We start from the raw sequence: 18,588 nt of genomic DNA, 5'->3' as shown, positions 1-18,588 counted from the left end.
CTTCCCAGGAGTCCCCTCGGACCCCAATCCCAGCCCCCTGCCTGGGACCCCACGATGCACCATGTCTGTCTCACCTACCATGATTTTCTGGCACTGTTGGCAAAGAGGACAATGTGGAAGCACATAGTCCTCAGTGATATCCCAGCTTGGGGCCTGATTTGCTGTGTGATCTTGGGCATGTCTTTCCCCTCTCTGGGCCTTGCTTTTTCAGTGTGTCAAATTAGGGAGCTGGACTTGGTGATCTCCAGGGGTCTGTCTTCCTTGACCATCTAGGACAGGCATACCAAACCCTCTGATCTGATTTTTTTTTTAGCCACAATAGAGTCTTTTTTGTAATTTGAAGTATTTGGAAACATTTGAAAATCAGGGAGATTTGCATAATAATCTGGATTTATAATGTCTCTTGAAAAAAAAAAAAAATCAGAGGATCTGGTAACATAGGCCTGGGTTCTTAAACTGCAGCTCTCAGTTAGAAATGAACTTCAAAGGGGACAGCTATCGGGGCACACCTGGGTGGCTCAGCCAGTTAAGCGTCCGACTCTTGATTTCAGCTCAGGTCATGATCTCCGGGTTATGATCTCAGGATTGTGAGATCGAGCTCCATGTTGGCTCCACACTGGGCATGGTGGAGTCTGCTTAAGAGTCATCCCCCCCACTCTCACCCCCTGGCTCATGTGCGTGCGCTTGCTCTCTCTGTAAGAAAAAGGGTAGGGGGACAGCTAGCTCCCTGTTGGTGCTGTCCTATAGCACGAGATTGGTTGCCCTTCATCATTGTGCTTTTACACTGTTGCTCTTTCTCCTTTCTTAATAGGTGTTTATAATTTTTTTTTTTAGATTTTGAGAGAGAGAGGTGTGAATAAATCTACAAGATAAACTTCTAGAAAGGGAAATACTGGGTCAAAGTTCTCTGCCTTTGTACTTTTGATAGATGTAGTCTGAGGAACATCTTGAGATGACTCTGGGTGAGACAGCCTGTTTGCCCACACCCTCACCATCACAGCATGGTATCAGACTTCTAGGCTGGGTCACCTCATCAGTGAAAGTAGGATCACAGTGTGGTTTTAAGTTTAACATGAATGAGGATGACTATCTTTTCATGTTGGGGCCATTTGTTTTATCTTTGAACTTATTCATCTTCTTGGTCCGTTTTTTCAATTGGGTGGTTTTTTGTCCTTATTGAATTATAGGAGCTCTTTGTATATTGCAGAATTAGACCTCTGTCATCTGAATTGCATATGGTTTCCCCAATTTATCATTTGTCTTTGATTCTGCTATGTCTTTGTGAAGTGAAATCTGTATTTCCTTTTAGGGCCTTTGGATTTTGTGTCATACTTAGAATGTCCTTCCTCATGCTGAGATTTTTTTTTTTTTTTTAAAGTTCCCCAGGCTTTCTTCTAGTTTTTTTATGGTTTAATTTTTTAAATACATGGTATAAAGTGTGAGGTATGGATCCAAGCATATGCAAGTCATTAGGGCAATGCTGTTTTAATTGTTACAGAGTTATAATACATTCAAAATTTTAACAACTTTATTGAAATAGAATTCATATACCATAAAACCCACCCATGTGACGTGTACAATTAAGGGTTTTTAGTATATTTACAGAATTTTGTATCCGTCACCCTAGTCATTTTTAGAACATTCTTATCACCTCAAGAAGAAATCCCTTACCCTATTCTGGACTTTCCTAAGAAGGGAACCCTGTAGCATGTGGTCTTTTGCAACTGGCTTCTTTCACTTAGCATGTTTTCAAGGTTCCTTTGCATTGTATCATGCACATAACACCTTTTAATATTTGGTGGTGCTTGTTGTTCCTTGTTAGGCCCCCCACTCTAAATTTCTAGAAGTGGAAATTGGCTATTTTTCTGCCTGAACTATAGAATCAACTCATCTGGGTAAGAACAAAAATCCTGTTGTTTTTTTCTGGGCTTGCATGAAATTTATAATTCAGGAAGAAATTTTTTTATGTTGATGCCCTCTAGGACCATCAGTTTGTTCAGACTTTTGTGTGTCTCTGGGAATGTTTTAATATTTGCTTCATCTAGATCTTGCATATTTTAAAAGTTTAATTCTGGGTAGTTACCCCCTTTTTTTGGCTAGTGTTTTCTTCCTGAAATGGAGGTTATTTATATAAAGGCTAATAACTCCTGCCCCCTTACTGAATTCTTTTATTGTTTGTAATGGTTTTTCCATTTGGTTTCTTAGATTTTCCAGTTACTCTATTTTATCATGTGCAAATGATAACCTTACCTCCTACTTTGGAAGTTTTATACCTTAATTTCTTTGTCTTACTTAATAGTGTTGGCTGCGATCCTTGGAACAATGAAAAATAATGGTGATAATGGACACTCTTGCTTCATTCCTGACTTTAATGAGAAGCTTTTAGGATGTCCCCATCATGCAAAATGCTGGTTTCAGGGGCAGATGTTTTATCAGGTTAAATAAGTGTCTGAGTATTCCTGTTTTATTAAGAATTTTTAAAAATTAAGAATGGAAGTTGAAGCTTACCAAAAGCCTTTTCAGTGTCTATGAAGACAATGTTTTTTCCTTTAATCATGTAATAGGAATAATGATAGAAGATCCCTTTACATCAAACTATCCTTGCATTCCTGGTTGAATCCCAGTTGGTCATGGTGAATATTTCAATACAGTGCTGGATTGGCTTGGCTACTTAGGGGTTTTGCTGCAGTTTCATCTGTGAGATTAGTTTTCAGTTTTTTGGAACAATTTTTGTTGGGTTTCGTGATCAGTGTTATGCTTGCCTCATAAAGAAAATGGAGGCTTCCCTCCTTTCTCTATGCTTTGTGATAGTTTAAGTAGAAATGGATTATCTGTTCTTTAAAGATTAGTTGATCCTCCATGAAACAGTCTGGGCCAGTGCCTTTCTTTGGGGTGGGAGCTCTTTGATTCTTACATAATAATTGATCTGTTATAATTGTTCTACTGCTCCTTGAATGAGTTTGGTAAATTATGTCTGTCTAGAAAAGTATTCATTTTATCCAGCTATCAAATTTACTTGCATGAGGTTGAACAAATTAATTTACCATTTTTAAATGATTATTTCATCCTTATTTCTTGTACATTTTGTGCTTCCCTCCCCAAACCCATTCCCCATTTTTCTTGATTAGGTTAGTTAGCTAAGAGGTTACCAACCTCCCCTTCCCAAAGATCCATCTTTGAAATCTATTAGTAATTACCCTTTTCTGCCTTCTAATTTATTAATTCATGCTTTTATTAGTATTTAAATCTTCTTTGTACTTTCCTTGTTTCTTAAAAAATTTTAGTGGCTTCTTTATACTGATAAACAAGAAAAAAATATTAAAGCTATGAATTCTCCGAGCACTGCTTTAGTTGTGTCCTATAGGTTCCAATAGAAGGTATTTTTATCATTATTTTTAAAATCTCTTATAATTTAATTTTGATTTTTTCTTTGACCTACGGCTCATTTGAATTCCACCTATCCACTCAGGTAGTAGGTGCTTTTGTAATTCATTATCTCTAGTTACAATGCATTATGATCAGAGAATGTTGTCCATGATTTCTTTTTTGGACTTAAATTTTTCTTTGTGGTGTAATCAGTTTTTGTGAGTTTTGTGACTTTTCAAATGGCACTTGGAAAGAAGTGTGGCTATTTTGGGGATTCAAAGTTTGGTGTATACAAATTATATCTCCCCCATTAATTATGTTAGTTATGTCTTCCATATCCTTGCTTATTACCTGTCATGGATGGAGAAATGAATTAGACACCTACTACTCACCTGTTCCCAGTCTATCTCTTCTTGCAGCATCTACAGCTGTGGCCTTTTAACACGGAGATAGTAATACTTTAAATCTTTATAGTGAATTGCGTCTTTCTTGGCCATACTTAATATGATGGTAACCTCTGCTTTTTTGATTCACATTTTCCTTGAAACTTTACCAATCCTTTCATTTCAACCTTTCTAAATTACTTGGTTTAGATGTGACTCATATACCATAGAGCTGGATTAAGCTTTGTGAGAAAATCTGAATGGCTTTTTAAAATTTTTTGAATGTTTTAGCCCATTTACATTTATTGATATGACAGGTGTCTGATCTATTTTGTGCTTTATTTTAATTGCTTTGAAAAGTCTCTCTCGGGGCACCTGGGTGGCTCAGTTGGTTAAGCATCTGCCTTCAGCTGAGGTCATGATCCCAGGGTCCTGAGATTGAGCCCTGTGTCGGGCTCCCTGCTCACTGGGGAGTCTGCTTCTCTTGCTCACTCTCTCAAATAAATAAAATCTTAAGAAGTCTATCTCTATGTGATCTGTGCTGCACTGTGTACCCACTAATCATAAAGAAGGTTGTTTTTGTTCTAGTGCTGTAACTTTAAATAATACCCTGATCTCTATTTCTTTGGAACAGTATCTATTACTGTCCCTAAAATGAACAAAATGATGAAATCAATGTATTTCCTTTTGCTCCCTACATTTTCTTAGAGTTCACCTCTTCATTACCTGACATTGGTTTCTTTTTTAAGATTGATTTATTTTAGAGAGTGAGCAAAGCAGGAGGGGCAGAGGGAGAGGAAAAAAAGAATCTCAAGGAGACTCCACACTGAGCCCAACGCAGGGCTCAACACGGAGCTTGATGCGGAGCTCTGTCTCACGACCCTAAGATCACAACCTGAGCTGAAATCAAGAGTCAGACACTTAACAAAGCCTGTGCCACCCAGGTGTCCCTACCTGACATCAGTTTTAAATATCTTTTGGAGCATCTGGCTAGCTCAGTCGGTAGAGCATACAACTCTTGATCTCAGGGTTGTGAGTTCGAGCCCCATGTTGGGTGTAGAGACTACTAAAAAAAAATAATCTTAAAAAAATATATCTTTTGATCCCAACTATTAAATATGAGGATATCTATGTACTTCTACTTCCATTCCTCTCTTTCCCCTTCCCAACCTTCTGTTATTAGTGATACCATTACTCTGTTCCCAGGACTTGTAATGTTGGTTACATCACCACAGTCCCACAGTTATTTCAGTCTGTCTCCCAGAGAAAATAGGGTCAGTGCTCACCACCAATCCTTGCACCTTAGTTTCCCATCATCCAGTTAGTCCATGGGTGTATGGCTTAAGGCCTCAAGTGACCAGCATTCCAGCAGTTCCCCCAAGTTCAGAAAGGTATATCTTGTCGACTTTCTGCTTGAATGAGTGAAAAATTATCCCTGGGTCACTCTGTTTCCTTGAGGATCTTTGTAGACCATATTCTGTTCTCCTCTAATGTTGAATGTTGCCATGGAGAAGTTGAAGCCTGATTTTTCCGTCTTTAGATTTCACTTTGATCTTTCCATGTCTTTCCGGTTACTACTTTTACTAGCATGTGTCTTGGGGTTGACCGTTCAGAGTCTCTTTTTTCCAGAACACAGTACCATGCCCTTTTGACAGGCAGATCCGAGGCTTGTATAATTTCAGTTTCCTTCTTTGGAGACTGTAGTTAAGCAAAGATTGTCTTTTGCCTGTCTTCCTTTTCACTTTGCTCACTTTTTTTTTTTTTGCACTTTTTGTTTTCCTTGTACATTCCATTTTCCCGTTTTGCTTTTATAAGTTTTTTCTTCTACTCTTGTATATCTGCTTTGTGTTTTTGTTTTATAGAAACAATTGTTTACAAAGTTTTTTCCCCTCACAATGAAATATTTGGCTATAATCTTCATCTCGTCTGTGGCTACATTTTTCTGATGGGAAGTGGGGTTTCTTAATTTTTTTTTGCCAGCCGTTACTTAGGCTTTGCCTTTCTCATTTTCCTTTCGATTAAATACCATGCTGGTTCAGTTTTATTACTTGTCTCTGGAGGAGGTGAGTTTTTCTCAGCCCAGCTATTTCCCTCCAGTTGCCTCAGAGACAAACCAGTTCCTACAAGTATGGCTTATTCATGGGATTTCTTTTTAGCCCTACCTTCTTTGATTTTCAGAACCAAGTGGGCCCAGGGAAGGTCTATAACCAGCTGATGCATCCCTGGTTTCATTGAAGCGAAGAAGGGGGTTTAGATTGGTACAGGGTGTATCCATCACAGTTGGAAGTGTATGCTGCTGGTTTTTTCCGAAATGCACAGCTATGGCACTCTTTCTGCTTCCTCCCTCAGCCCCACTTGATCTCTGTTGCTTTGGGCAGCCTGTCTACCTGCTGTTGTTTAGGGATTTAGCGGTCTCCTAGTTTTGCCAAAAAATGGAACTTGTGTTTTTGTTCCATGTTGCTTCTGGGGTATTTGCAGAAAGAGAAGGTATTATATCAACATTCATCAAAATTGAGGTTCTTCTGCTGGTGTTCTTTCAGAGATAGGGGTATAGAGAAATATTTGTCTGCCTCATCAAAAACAGGACAATGACAGATAATTTGGTGGGGGGGGGGCTTTGGTTTCAAGGAATATGTTTTTCATGCACAGTTCCCTTCATTCCTTTATATCACCTTCAGGGAGAACATATTCTTTTATTAAATTAAGTACTTCACTGAATAGATTGTCCATGGCACCCAATTCAGAAAGCATGAGAATTTAAAATGAAAACTCTTTCTCAGAGGAAATCAATGTTGGCAGTTTCTTAAATACCCTTCTGAAAAATACACATGTAGGAGGAACAATAAATACCTTTTGTATAAACATTCATATCCCCCCCACCTCCTTCGTTCCTTGCCTTTTTTCATTACCAATATTTCCCAACAATTACGCACCATCTGATAGAAAGAATGCCCTCATTCTTTTTAACAGCTGCATTGTATTCCATTACATGGATAAAGAATAACATTTTAAACCATCCCTCTGTTGGACATTTAGGTTGTTTCTAGTCTCTTGCTATTCGGAACAGGGCTGTAATGAATCTTTGTACATCTATGTGTATTTGTGCAAAAAAAAAATTCTCCCAGGGTGGACTTACTGGCTCAGAGGATCTGTGTGTTTTAACTTATGCCGCCGGCTAGAGGCAGGGGCTGGGCACGATGGCCCGGACGAGTCCTTCCTTCCTGCTCCAAGGCTTGAACAAGACAGTGTGGAGGGCCACCAAGGACGTCCTGCTTCTCCAGCTCAGTCAGGCCCTTTGACATCTTTGCACTTATTGGAAAAGACAGTGACTCTGCCTGTAATTGAAGAGCACAGGAAAGAGGGAGGCAGGAAGGGAGATAAGCAAATTGAATTGGGTGCCCGGTTGCCAGTCAAGGCCTGGACACTTGGCAGAGGAGGCTCCTGCCCTTTCCTCCTGGGCATGACTCTGGGGCAGTCAGGCCTTAGGCAGACCCTCCTGTGCCTGTGGCCTTTGGGCAGAACTGAGACGGAAAGGGCTCTCCCTGAGCTTTCTGATCAGACCATCGGCTGTGCTGCATTTCTCACCCCAGGAGAAAGGTCTCAACTGGGCCATGTGTACTGTCCTTGGACAAGTTGGTCAGCTTTTTAGGGCCAGTGTTCTCACTTCTGTAAAGCAAGGGGTCGGGTCAGGTGGATCTAAGAAGCCATCCAGCTCTGACCACCTGTGACAATAATGTCAAAAGCCTGGTCGAGGGAAGATGTGATGCCCAGTCTGAGATGCCCTCCCTCCATTCCTTATAAAATGGCATCAGAGCATCCTGCCTCTACACAAGGCTACACAAGGCATGGCAACCACATAGGCCCAGAACATGGCCAGCAAACCGGAAATGGCTGCAATGTCCCTCTGTGGGGCCTGAAGTCAGGCAGGTGGAGGAGGCAGGTGGAGGAGCCAGGAGTGGGGGTGGCCCTGTGTCCAGGAGCCTGGGCAGCTGGAATAGGTGACCAGAGAAAGTGACCTGGAGAGAAAAAGGAAAAAAAGATGTGTGTGTGTGTGTGTGTGTGTGTATGTGTATGCGTGCGCACGCACGCAGTGGGGTCCATTTCCCCTCCCCTACCTCAGGCCTAACTTCTTGGGCCACTCCCAGCTGGCCAGAGTCCCTGGGTCCCAAACAGGACCTACTGATACCTGGGACAAAAGCATGTTTTTCTCAGCTGCTCAGGACCTTCCCTGCTAATAAATATTTGACTTTCTCATCGTGGTGTTGATACATAAACTTGGAGTCCGCACTGCTTTAAGTATAGGCTGTGCAGAGAGCCCCAGAGAGGCACTGTGAGGGTTTGGGGGTGGCATTCAGGGATCTGCCATCCAGGAAGGGAAGAGCTGAGGCAGCTACCCCAGGAGACTGATGTGAGCTGCCACCCTTGCTCTGCCAGGCCTCGGGTAAGCGGCACAGCATCTCTGAGCCTCAGACTACCCTTCTGCAGGTGAGAGTAGCAGGCCCACCCTGCCTTCCTTCCCATGAGCCCCCAGGGCAAAGGCTTGGAGACAGAGATGGTCCGGGGGGTCAAATCCTGGCTGTGCCCCAAATGGGGCATATGTGTGGTCTTGGACAAGGAGTGACTGGCCAGCTCTGGGCCTGTTCACTGTGATGGGAGGGTAAGAACAAGAGAGAACCCCCAGGGCCTGGTTGCAGACCCAAACACTTCACCTGCCCCACCTCCCCCCAGAGAGTGGGAGCCTCCCGCCCCACACTCAACAAAGGGACAAAAGGTTTCCAGCCCACTCCCTCATCTTCATGGGAGGAAGGGCTTGCTAACTCCGGAGGAGCAGGGAGAGGCTCTTCTCCCCCGTTCCCACCCCTCACCCACCAACCTTGACCCCAAAAGGCTGGAACAGCAGCCCCACGAGCATTCCTGCAGGTGCAGCTGCTTCCACTGACACTAATAAAATACGGAAGAAACAAAGCAATTTAAAATTCCAATAAAATTAAAAACAAACCTCTAGTAGCAGATTCAATTATGGAGCTGTTGCTGAGTGCAGCCTGGGGACAGAAGGAAGGTCCAGTCCACCCCCACCACAGGAACCATGCCTAGGAGGGGACAGAAGCTCAGAGATGAAGGGCTGGGAGAGGGCCAGATGGGGTCAGTCCCCTATGATTTAACAAATAAAAATCAGCTCTTACACTAGGAAGGAAGGCAAACTTCCTCTGCGACAGAGCATCCACGAGTAACCCACCACAAACCAACCTGAGGGTTGCTAAAATCAGAGCCAGACAAAGATCCAAATCACTGCCTTCCCACCGTGCACAGAGGTCGTGGCCGGCTCAGTGAGACAGAGAAAATAAACAAGCTATAAGGCTTAGAAAGAAGTGAAACTAGCTGCATGGAAACCCCAAAAGAATTCAGCAAGAGTGCAGATATAAGGCCGACATACAAACACCGCCGTGTTCCCCTGCGCCAGGAGTTGGCAAACATTTCCTGTAACTTTTCGGGTATTTTCATCCCTGCAGGCCATACAGTCTCTATGGCAACGTACTCAGCTCGGCCATGTGGTAGCGCAGAAATGAATCGGCGTGGCTGTATTCCAATAAAACTTTATTTACAAAAGCAGGCAGCAGGCCAGGCTTGGCCTAGATGTGGTGGTTTGCTGGCTCCTGCTGTATACCAACTACAAAGAGCTGGAAATTACATTTTAAAAAAAGATACTATTACCAATTTTTTTTTTTTTTTTTTTTTTTTTTGGAAACAGCTTTCCGTGTACGGTAACACATACCACACACTCCATCCATCCAGAGTGTACTGGTGAATACTTCGTAGTGTGAATTCACAGGGTTGTGCCACGATCACCACCATTAAGTTTCAGAACATTGTCTCATCGCCAAAACAGAAAGGCCACACCCATGAACAGTCAGTCCCCATTTCTTCCGGACTCCTGATATTCAACTTGCTCACCCACTGTCTCTGCATTTGCCTGTCTCGGACATTTAGGATAAATGCAATCCTACAATGTGCGGCCCTTTGTGTTTGGCTGTTTTCATTTCCTATGTTTTCGGGGTTCAGCCCCCAAGTAGCTTGTGCCCATACGTCATTCCTCGTCATCACTGAGTAATTTTCCCTTGCATGGCTACATGTTTTCTTTACCATGTGCCCACGGACGGAGGTGTGGGTTGCTCCACCTTTGGGAGCGATCCTGAGTAATGCTGCTGTGAATGTTTGTGTACAAGTCTTTGCGGGGACATAGGTTTTCATTGGTCTCGCGGGTAAACCCAAGAGTTGCGTTGCTTGGGCACGTGGCCATTCTCCGACTCTTTGAGGAGCTCCCAGAACAGTCCCCGGAGCAGCTGTGCTGTTGTGTGCGCCCGCCGGCCACAGGTGAGGCACCAGTTCCTCCACATCTTCACCGAAACTTAACCACCCAGCTTTCTGATCCCAGCCATCCCCCTGGCTGGGAAGTGGGATCTCACTGTGGTGTTGACTTGTGGGGGAGTGTTCTGATGACTAATTCCAGCTCTTTGTTGGTTATAGGTCTGTTTGGATTTTGTTTCTTCATAAGTCAGACAGGTAGTTTGTGTCTTTCTAGGAATTGTCCATTTTATCCACGTTACGGTATTATTATGTTAAGAAACTAAAATAAATTGGTGAAAGAGGTAAATGACATTTGTGGAGAAAAGCGTATTCAGTGATATTTTTTAAAGACCTAAATAAACGTAGATATACGCCCTGCACATGGACAGAGATTTCAATAGGGGGAAAATCAATCCAATCCTTACATCCTGACCATTTGTGTGTGTGTGTGTGTGTGTGTGTGTGTGTAACTTGAAAAGCTGACTTTGAAGTTGATAAGAACAAAAGGCCAAGAATGGGCAAGGTGCTTCTGACAAAGAATGTAAGTGTAGGGGACCAGACTAGTACTGCTCTGGCTTAAGGCTGAGGTGGTGGGATCAGCACGGGGACAGAGGGAGCCAGGGCATGGAGCAGAACGTCTAGACACGGACCAGTGTGCATGTGAGCTCAGTTTGGGACAAAGCAGAAGCTGCAGATCTCTGGAGATGGACATACAGTGCTAGGACCCTGGTTATCCACATGGAATGAATGACATTGGAGCCCTACCTCACACCACACACAATGAGGACTTTCAGACAGACTAAAAATCTGGTACCATGCGATGCAAAACCATATCATTCTTTGAAGCAAATGACGGGGAATATCCATCAGGAAGGATTTGCAAATGGAAAGAGGGGGAAAAAGCACAAATAAAGGAAACAAGTTGGAACACATTAAAATTAAAAACTGCCGCTCAGCAAAATGCACCATTAAAAAAAGTCAAGACTAGCCAAAGATTGAGAGGGGGTGTCTGCAGCACCAATAATGGACCAGTATCCAGAACAGCCAGCCAGGGATGTGACTGCAGAGAGCGAGAGCGAGAGCGAGAGAGCAATGCGGAGGGGCAGGGTGTGGGAGGGGGCCGGGTGCATGGGGAGGGAAGGGTAGATGAGTCAAACCCACGTGGTTGTGGATGGAGACAGAGTGGGTATGTATGTGGCCACAAGGAGGGGAGATGAGGCAGCAGTTCCAAGGGGCACCAGGCAGGCAGCAGTCAGCGAGCTGGGCACAGGGAGACCGTGAGCAGTAGGCTCTCAGAGGCCAGGCAGGGAGCAGGTAAGGGAAACTGAGACACACGTGAGGGGCAGGAAGGTCAGGCTGGGTGAGGGATTAAAGTCTGCCCAGCCCAGCCCGCAGGGCCCCCTTGGGCACTCCAGGGTGTGGAAGGCGTGTGTGGATGCACGTGTGAGCCTGTGAGCACCTCCCCGTCTCTGCGTACGGGACAGCCCTCAATATCCGGGCACCTGTGAGTCCACACGCGTGCCCCTAAACATCTGAGCATGTGTACGTGTGAGCCTGCATGCATGTGCACACACGTGGCTGGAGAATGAGAGCATCCTTCCTGCAGTGCCCAGTGATCACCGCCACCCTGCACTGCCTAGTCTGGTCCAAAAAGAGCTAGAAGGCAGGCAGCCAGCCTTCTCTGAGCACCCACCCAGGTACCAAGATTTCTGACACGCGTTCTCTCACGGAACCCCCAGTCTGTTCTCTTAGGGCAGGTGGGGGCCAGGGAGCTGCGTCACCCCCCTGAAGGCACCCTGCTGGTGGCTGGGGCACCTGGATTCACACCCCGTTCAGCGGGCTGGGGGCAGGTCAGGGTTTTTGGCAGCCACCCTCGTCCCTCCCCCCCAGTCCTCCCAGTGCAGGCCGGAGGACAGCTGCATCTGCCCTGGCCCAGCCGCCTTCCCCACCTCCCCCACTTCCTGGGCGGCCTCATTAGGGATTCTGCTGGTGCCACCAGCTAATTAGTGTCACGTTAATTGAGCATTCAGGAGGCTGCCACCTCCAAGGGCAGAGTGTCAGCAGCAAAGGGGAATTCAGATGCGGACTGCTCCTCCCTGTGGGCTTGGGCCAGGCCCTGTGCTCAGGGACCCCTTGTGCCTTCAATTGCCCGGGACACCCCTCCCCCATTTCAGCAAGGTAACGAGTTTGGTGGCTTCCGGAGCCTGAAGGCAAGGACAAGCAAAATGTGCAACCGCATGAGAAAGAAATGACATTTGCTGAGCACCTACTGTGTGCCTGGCACACCTTTAGTCCTCCCACTCCTCCTAGGGGAAAGCCACAGTCAGCTCCATCTTACAGTCCAAAAAAAAAAAAAAAAAAATCCCAGGTCCCCCAAGGGAACAACTTCTGTAAGAGTGTGTCCACTGGACCGGCAGGAACCTGCCATCAGCTGGACAGTACCTGGAGGGCAGGCATGTGGCCATGGGAGGTGCCTGGGGGCCCACGGAAAACCCCGGAGCCTGGAGCAGGAATTCTGGGCTGGTGTCTCCCCACCGCGCCACCCCCACCCCTGAATCCACCACCATGCCCTCCTCTACCTGCCCCTCGGGGAGCGACTACCACGGGCCTTACAGGGCAGAGTATCGCACGGACTTCGGCCACCTGTGATTTGTCCACCCCTTCTCCCCTCAGAGACGAGAAACTGAGGGTCCTGTTAAGAGGCCTGCCCAAGGTCAGCCCCCGAAAGCGGTAATGCTGCGCGTTGCTCTGCCACGGCCCCACCCCAGCCGGAGTCCTCGCTTTGCATCTGCTCTCCTGCAGAGCCCCCACCCGTCCTCCTGAGCTTCTCCCCTCCTGGCGGGGGGCCGCCAGGGGCCACCAAGTCCCGCTCTCCTGTCTCCCTGTAGCAATATTAAACCCCACTCAAAGGGCTGCTTTTAATTGGCTTAATATACTTATTAATAACCACGTCTCTTTAAGGCACCTGTAAAAGGCCCATAACATTAAACTAATGGCAGGAACAGCTCATCCACACTTCCAGCCAGCCTTTTAAATCTCCCAACAGGACTCTAATGGGGGCCGTGGGGCAGGGCGGCCCAGCTCGCAGGGTGGGTGCCATGGTTCCTGTGCACGGGAGCCCCGGTTCTCTCTGGCTGGTGACCCCGCAGCCTCCCGGGGGCCTCGGAACAGGGGCGTCACTGGACTCCGCAGCACCTTGCAAGCACCTGCTGTGGTTCCACACTTTTTTTCAAGGGTCAGAGGTGGTGAGAAAGAGTCGGGCTTGCCCTCAGCATTTCACCCAGGAGATAAGGGACAGTTACAGCATGGGGGCCCCGGGACGGGGGAGGGGGTGCAGAGCCCGTCCCCGCAGAGACCCGGAGCATCAGAGGCAGCAGCTTCTTACTCTATTCTCACAGTGCGTAACTCCTGTACGCCAGGCTCTATATGGACGGTTCCACCGGACCCCAGACTCACCAGTCACTACCAGGAGCTGGGGGTTGCAGTGGGCAGAGACGGGGGATTTCCCACCGGGGTGTGGGGGACCGATGGACACAGACCAGATGAGGAGGGTGTCCACAGGTTGTGAGCACAAGGGGGCATCATTCCAGCTGGGCTCTAAAGGACCAGTGGGAATTTGGTTACCAAGGGGAAGCGTGTCAGGGTGAGAGACCTGTCCCGAGCCAGGGCGTCCGTGGTGCACAGCGACCGAGAGCGGGGGTCCGGGGGACAGATGATGGGGGCTCAGAATCTGGCTCACAAATCTTTTCTGTGCCACCAGAGCTCTTGAACCAGTGGTTCCTCGGGCCACCTCCCACCTGGCAGGTGTACGGTTTGCCCTGCGCGCTGTTCGGAGCACGGCTTTGGGGGTGCGTGCCTCTGGGCCGGGCACAGCCTCCCCACCCACCGCAGTCCCTGCCAGGCCCGTTCCCAGTCCCCCTGTCCTCCAGTACTCAGCAACAACATGCAGGGAGTAGCATTTGCAATCCGCACTTGACACCCTGTTCCCTGAATGTCTCCCCTCCTCTTCTGAAACCCAGGGGACGTCAGAGGGCAGGGCTGGGAGGATCTGGCACCATGCCTGGCCCAGGGCAACGCTCCACCGAGGGTGGCTGTCGGAATGTGAGAGGGGGCCCAGGGACACCGTGGGTGTGTCCAGGGGGTCTGTGGGGAAGGAGGGCTGCAGAGAGAGGTCAGGGTCACATGGCCGAGGCCTCGAATGCCAACCTGAGCGGTTCAGGCTTCACACAAACGGGCTCATTGGAGGGTGTTACAGAGATGCACCTGGGGGCTTTAGTGAATTCATCACCACCAGCCACCATGGCACCCCGAGGATAGGCCCCTTGATGGCCCTCATAAAAACTCTCCCAAGACCAGCAGCAGCATCCCCATTTTGCCCAAGAGAAAACTGAGGCCCAGAGAGGGGTAGTGGCCTGCCTGAAGCCACACCGTGAGCGGCAGAGCCGGGATTTGAACCCAGACGTCTGTGACTCAGCCCACGCTTGACGCCCCCTCCCCGCCCCGCGCTATGCTGCCTTCTCACAAGGCTGCCAACCCCCCTCCGCGCTCCGCTCAGGAGTAGAGGCAGCCTGACAGTGGCGGGCGCCCAGGCAGGGAGCCAGGGAGGGCCTTGGGCTGCTCAAGGCCAGGGGAAGAGGCGGCAGCTCTGAAGCAGGCGGCATGACGCAGGCATCAAGGGCAGGGCCCTGGGAGGAAGGAGAGCTGCGGGCCTGTCCCCCACCCTAACGCAACACACGGTCCTGGCCAGCCCCTGGCGACTGCAGAAAAGCGCAGAGAATAAAACACCCCCCTCACCAGGCAGGGACACGCTGGCATCTGGGACTTTTCTCTTCAAGTCTTGGCTTGACCCCACCTTCGAGAGGGAAGGAGAGAGACCGAGGGCTCATGGTTACAGCCCCTCTGTAACCTCCTTTCCACAGGCCTGTACTGCACACCTTTGCCCACTTTGTCAGAGCCTTCTAGAACCCGAGTTTTAAGGCCCAGCAAAGTACATTTCTGCTGAGGACCTGCTGGGTACTGTCTCGTGGGGACAGTGAGGACGCTCCCAGGACTTCTTCGTGAGGCCCCTTTATCTGCCCTATTTTCCACCCAGTAGCCTGAGGGATCCCATCAAAACTCAAGGAAGGTCATGTCTCCGCTCTGGTCCCCGCCCTCCAATGCGAAGAGCCCAGGTCCTCACAGTGCCCAACCCCACCCACCTCCTACGACACTCTCCTGTAGACTCTGCTTCCCCAGTCCCCTTGGCCTTGGCACTTGCTGTCCCCCGGCGGAGACCGCTCTTCCGTCAGAGAGCTACGTGGCTCTCTCCCTCACTTCGCAGCCTTCCCTCAAAGGCCACGTGATCAGAGACGCCTCCTTCACTGATCACCGAGTCCACACTAGGCACCCCTCCCCGGGTCTCTCCCTGCCCCCCGTGCCCTGCTGTTTTGCTTACTGTGCTTGCATAACAAACTACCCCCGGATTCAGTGGCCTCCCACAGCCATCTGGTGTGCTCGGAGCACGGACAGGGCACAGTGGGGAGGGCGTGTCAGCTCTGTGACGCTGCCGGGAGCAGGGTCAGGAAGGCCTCTGCTGGCCTGGGAAGACCCGAGCTGGGGGCTGGACTCTTCCGAAGGCTTGCTTCCTATCAGGTGGTGGATGCCGGCGGTCCGCTCAAACCCCCACACGTGGTCTCCATGTGGCCTGGGCTTCCCAGAGCACAGTGGCTGGGTGCCAGGAATGGACACCCTGACAGACCGACACAGAGCCACCTTGGTCTCCGTGCGAAGCCACACTGCCTGTAACCGCCCAGCCAGGACGGCCACCCGGCACCACGCCTGCCACGCTCCCCTCGGCAGAACTGAGTAGCTGAGTTACTTCCCGTTCGAGCGCAGGAAGAGCGACCTCCACTACTTGTGGGAGGAGTTGCCCAAGAATTCGTGGACAGGTTTTAAAACTAGCATGCCCGCTTTGTCCTTGTTGCCGGGGCCTGTGGCTGCCTGACGTGGTTTACAGGATTGTCGCCCTGCTAGACTGTCAGCTCCGTGAGGGCAGAGACTGCTCTCACCGTCGCTGCTTCTCCGAGGCCCTGTACACGGCCCTGTATACGGCCCACATAGGCAAGGGCCTGGAAGCTGGAGGGAGGCTTCGGAGAGGCAGCTCACCACAGGGCTGTCTCCTTGGCTTAGTTCCTCCTGGGACTCGTTCTCCCACGTGTCGTGACTGGCCACGAACAGGGACCCCCAGGCCGGAGGGGTCCGTCCGGACACAGCCTCGTCATCCAGTAAGACATTCCCGGAGACCTACTCTGCGTCCTGTAGACACTTGGGGACACGGCAGTGAACAGGCCAGCTCAGGGAGCCCGAGTCTGCTGGGGCAGAAGGACAAGCCCAGGGCCACCAGGATATGCTGTGGTGCTCGTGGTGGCCATGCCCAGGTGCTGATGGGACCTCCGGGGGGGGGGGGGTCCCCTAGTCCAGCTGGAGGTATCAGGGAAGGCAGGGAGGGAGTAGCATCGAAGAGAGGCCCTCGGGTCCCCCAGCAGGCTGCCCCCCCTTGCCTGCCACACGTTAACCCTGTGAGCCCTGCCACCCATCCTTACCACTGGGGACGGCTGGCTCAGCTGGCTCCTTCTGTGACGCCCTGTCTGTGTCATTACCCTGACCACATGGGGCTGTGTAGCTGGGCTGAACTTGTGGCTGCCCCCCCCCATCCAGGGGAGAGTCTAGAGCCCTCACCAAGCTCCAGGGTAGGGGGCCCAGCCTGGCCCAAGTGGCCAGAGACCCCCAAGCCATGGCTGCCATCCCTTGGCAGGAAAGGCTGGGTCTGAGGCACCTAGGGTGGCTCAGGAAAAAGCCCCTCAGGAACAAGGGGTAGAGTAGGAGCTGTAGACTCTCAGGGCCACAGAGACACTGCAGCCAGGCCAGGTTTGAGACAAGGGACTCTGGTCACGTGCAGGGGCGGGTCTACGCCCCCCCCCCCCCCCCCCCCGCACTCGCAGTCACAACACTAAAGAACCCTCAGCGCAGGCCCAGGTGAGGTCTGTTGTGGGCTGCCAGCCGGCAGGCTCCAGGAGCGGGCCAAGGGCATGGGTGACAGCTGCCCGGCCTGCGGCCTCTGGGGGCTCACCTCCCGCCTCTCTGGGCCCCCAGGCTGACTTAAAGGCCCCACCTTGGGATACAGGTGCAGCGGAGGGGACTTGGAAGGAAGGCAGACTGGGTCTGCAGCTCAGCTCTGCGCCTTTCCCAGTTGTGTGGCCTCCGAGGCTGGGAGCTCCCTTCCTCGTCTGCCAACGGGGGCTGGTGCTAGTTATCTACTGCTGTGTTAACTGGTTGCTTCAGAACTTAGTGGCTTAAGACATCGATAGACCTGTATTCTCTCTCATGGTTCCTGTGAGTCAGGGATTCAGGGGCGGCTTCTTCGCTGGGTAGCTCTGCTCTGTGTCTCCCCTGAGGCTGCAGTCAGGGTGTTGGCTGGTGCTGCACTCATCCAAAGGCCTGACCGGGGCTGGAGGACCTGCTTCCAGAAGGCCACCTCACGTAGCTGTGGGCTGCTCCCAGAGCAAGTGATTCGAGTGGGTGAGGAGGAAGCCCAGTGCGTCCATGACAGTCACACTGCGTCTCCTCCCTGGGACCTCAGAGGTCCCACGGGTCGCCTGGCCTGGGAGGAGACTGTACCCAGGGGTGAGTACCAGGTGAGGTGAGGAGGATTGCACAGGAGCATGGTAGATCCTGGAGGCTGCCTGCCAAATGCCACAACTCGTCTCCTTCCTCCTCTGTAAAACGGGGACCCCTCCCAGCTCTCAGAGGGGTCAGGTGCTCCAAACAAGAGACGTCGAGAAAAGCTGTGGGCGCAGAGCCTAGCCCGTACTCAGCGCAGCCAAAGGGCGGCCCCCATCTGCTCCCACAAATGCTGGAGGCCCCAACCCAGCCTCGTGGAGCGCTGCTGACCGGCCGGGGCCCAGACGGGCTCCTCCTCTCAGTGAATGGGAACCAGTAACAGGCAGGACTCTTTTTATCCGCCCCCTCCTCCTCCTTCTTCTTAAAGGTTTTAAACACCTAATTTATTCCATCCATTAGATAGATTTTGTAGATTTAATCATTTTCACAGTTGGTGGCTCATTGGATACTCAAGATAAACTCCAAACGAAAGTATAATGGTGAGGACAAATGAGTTTTCACACCACAATGGCAGAAACCTGCTTGGGAAGAGGGTTTAAGAGGAACAAAAATACACACAGATGTAATTTTTTTCCCCGGCAGCTGCTTTTGCTGACTATAGTAGGTTACCACAGTTAATTTCACCAGTTTTGTTCATCTGTAAAATTGCATAAAAGTGACATTTTTGTGCTCATTATAGCAACTGCTGATTTATGGCTGGTAAATGAAGAGCTGGTCCCTTTTTTGCGGGACTCTCCGAGCGGCGCTAAGTGCCCATGAAATTGCTTGTATAATGTAGTTTAAATCCAATCTCGGAGAAAGATTCCCCCGTTGGCCAAAGTGACATTTCCATTCT

The 18,588-nt window shown here is 49.8% G+C and overlaps 1 protein-coding gene across 1 annotated transcript in view; it reads left to right on the top strand.

The window, feature by feature from the left end:
• FAM222A (family with sequence similarity 222 member A) overlaps nt 1-18,588 on the top strand; it is a 55,211-nt gene that overhangs the window by 30,933 nt on the left and 5,690 nt on the right. The window lies entirely within an intron of this gene.

Source organism: Mirounga angustirostris, unplaced genomic scaffold, assembly GCF_029215605.1.
Source record: "Mirounga angustirostris isolate CCGP_5_RB_7025 unplaced genomic scaffold, mMirAng1.0.hap1 SCAF_14, whole genome shotgun sequence".
In the NCBI taxonomy this organism is placed as follows: domain Eukaryota; kingdom Metazoa; phylum Chordata; class Mammalia; order Carnivora; family Phocidae; genus Mirounga; species Mirounga angustirostris.
This window is presented reverse-complemented; position numbering and strand designations above follow the sequence as displayed.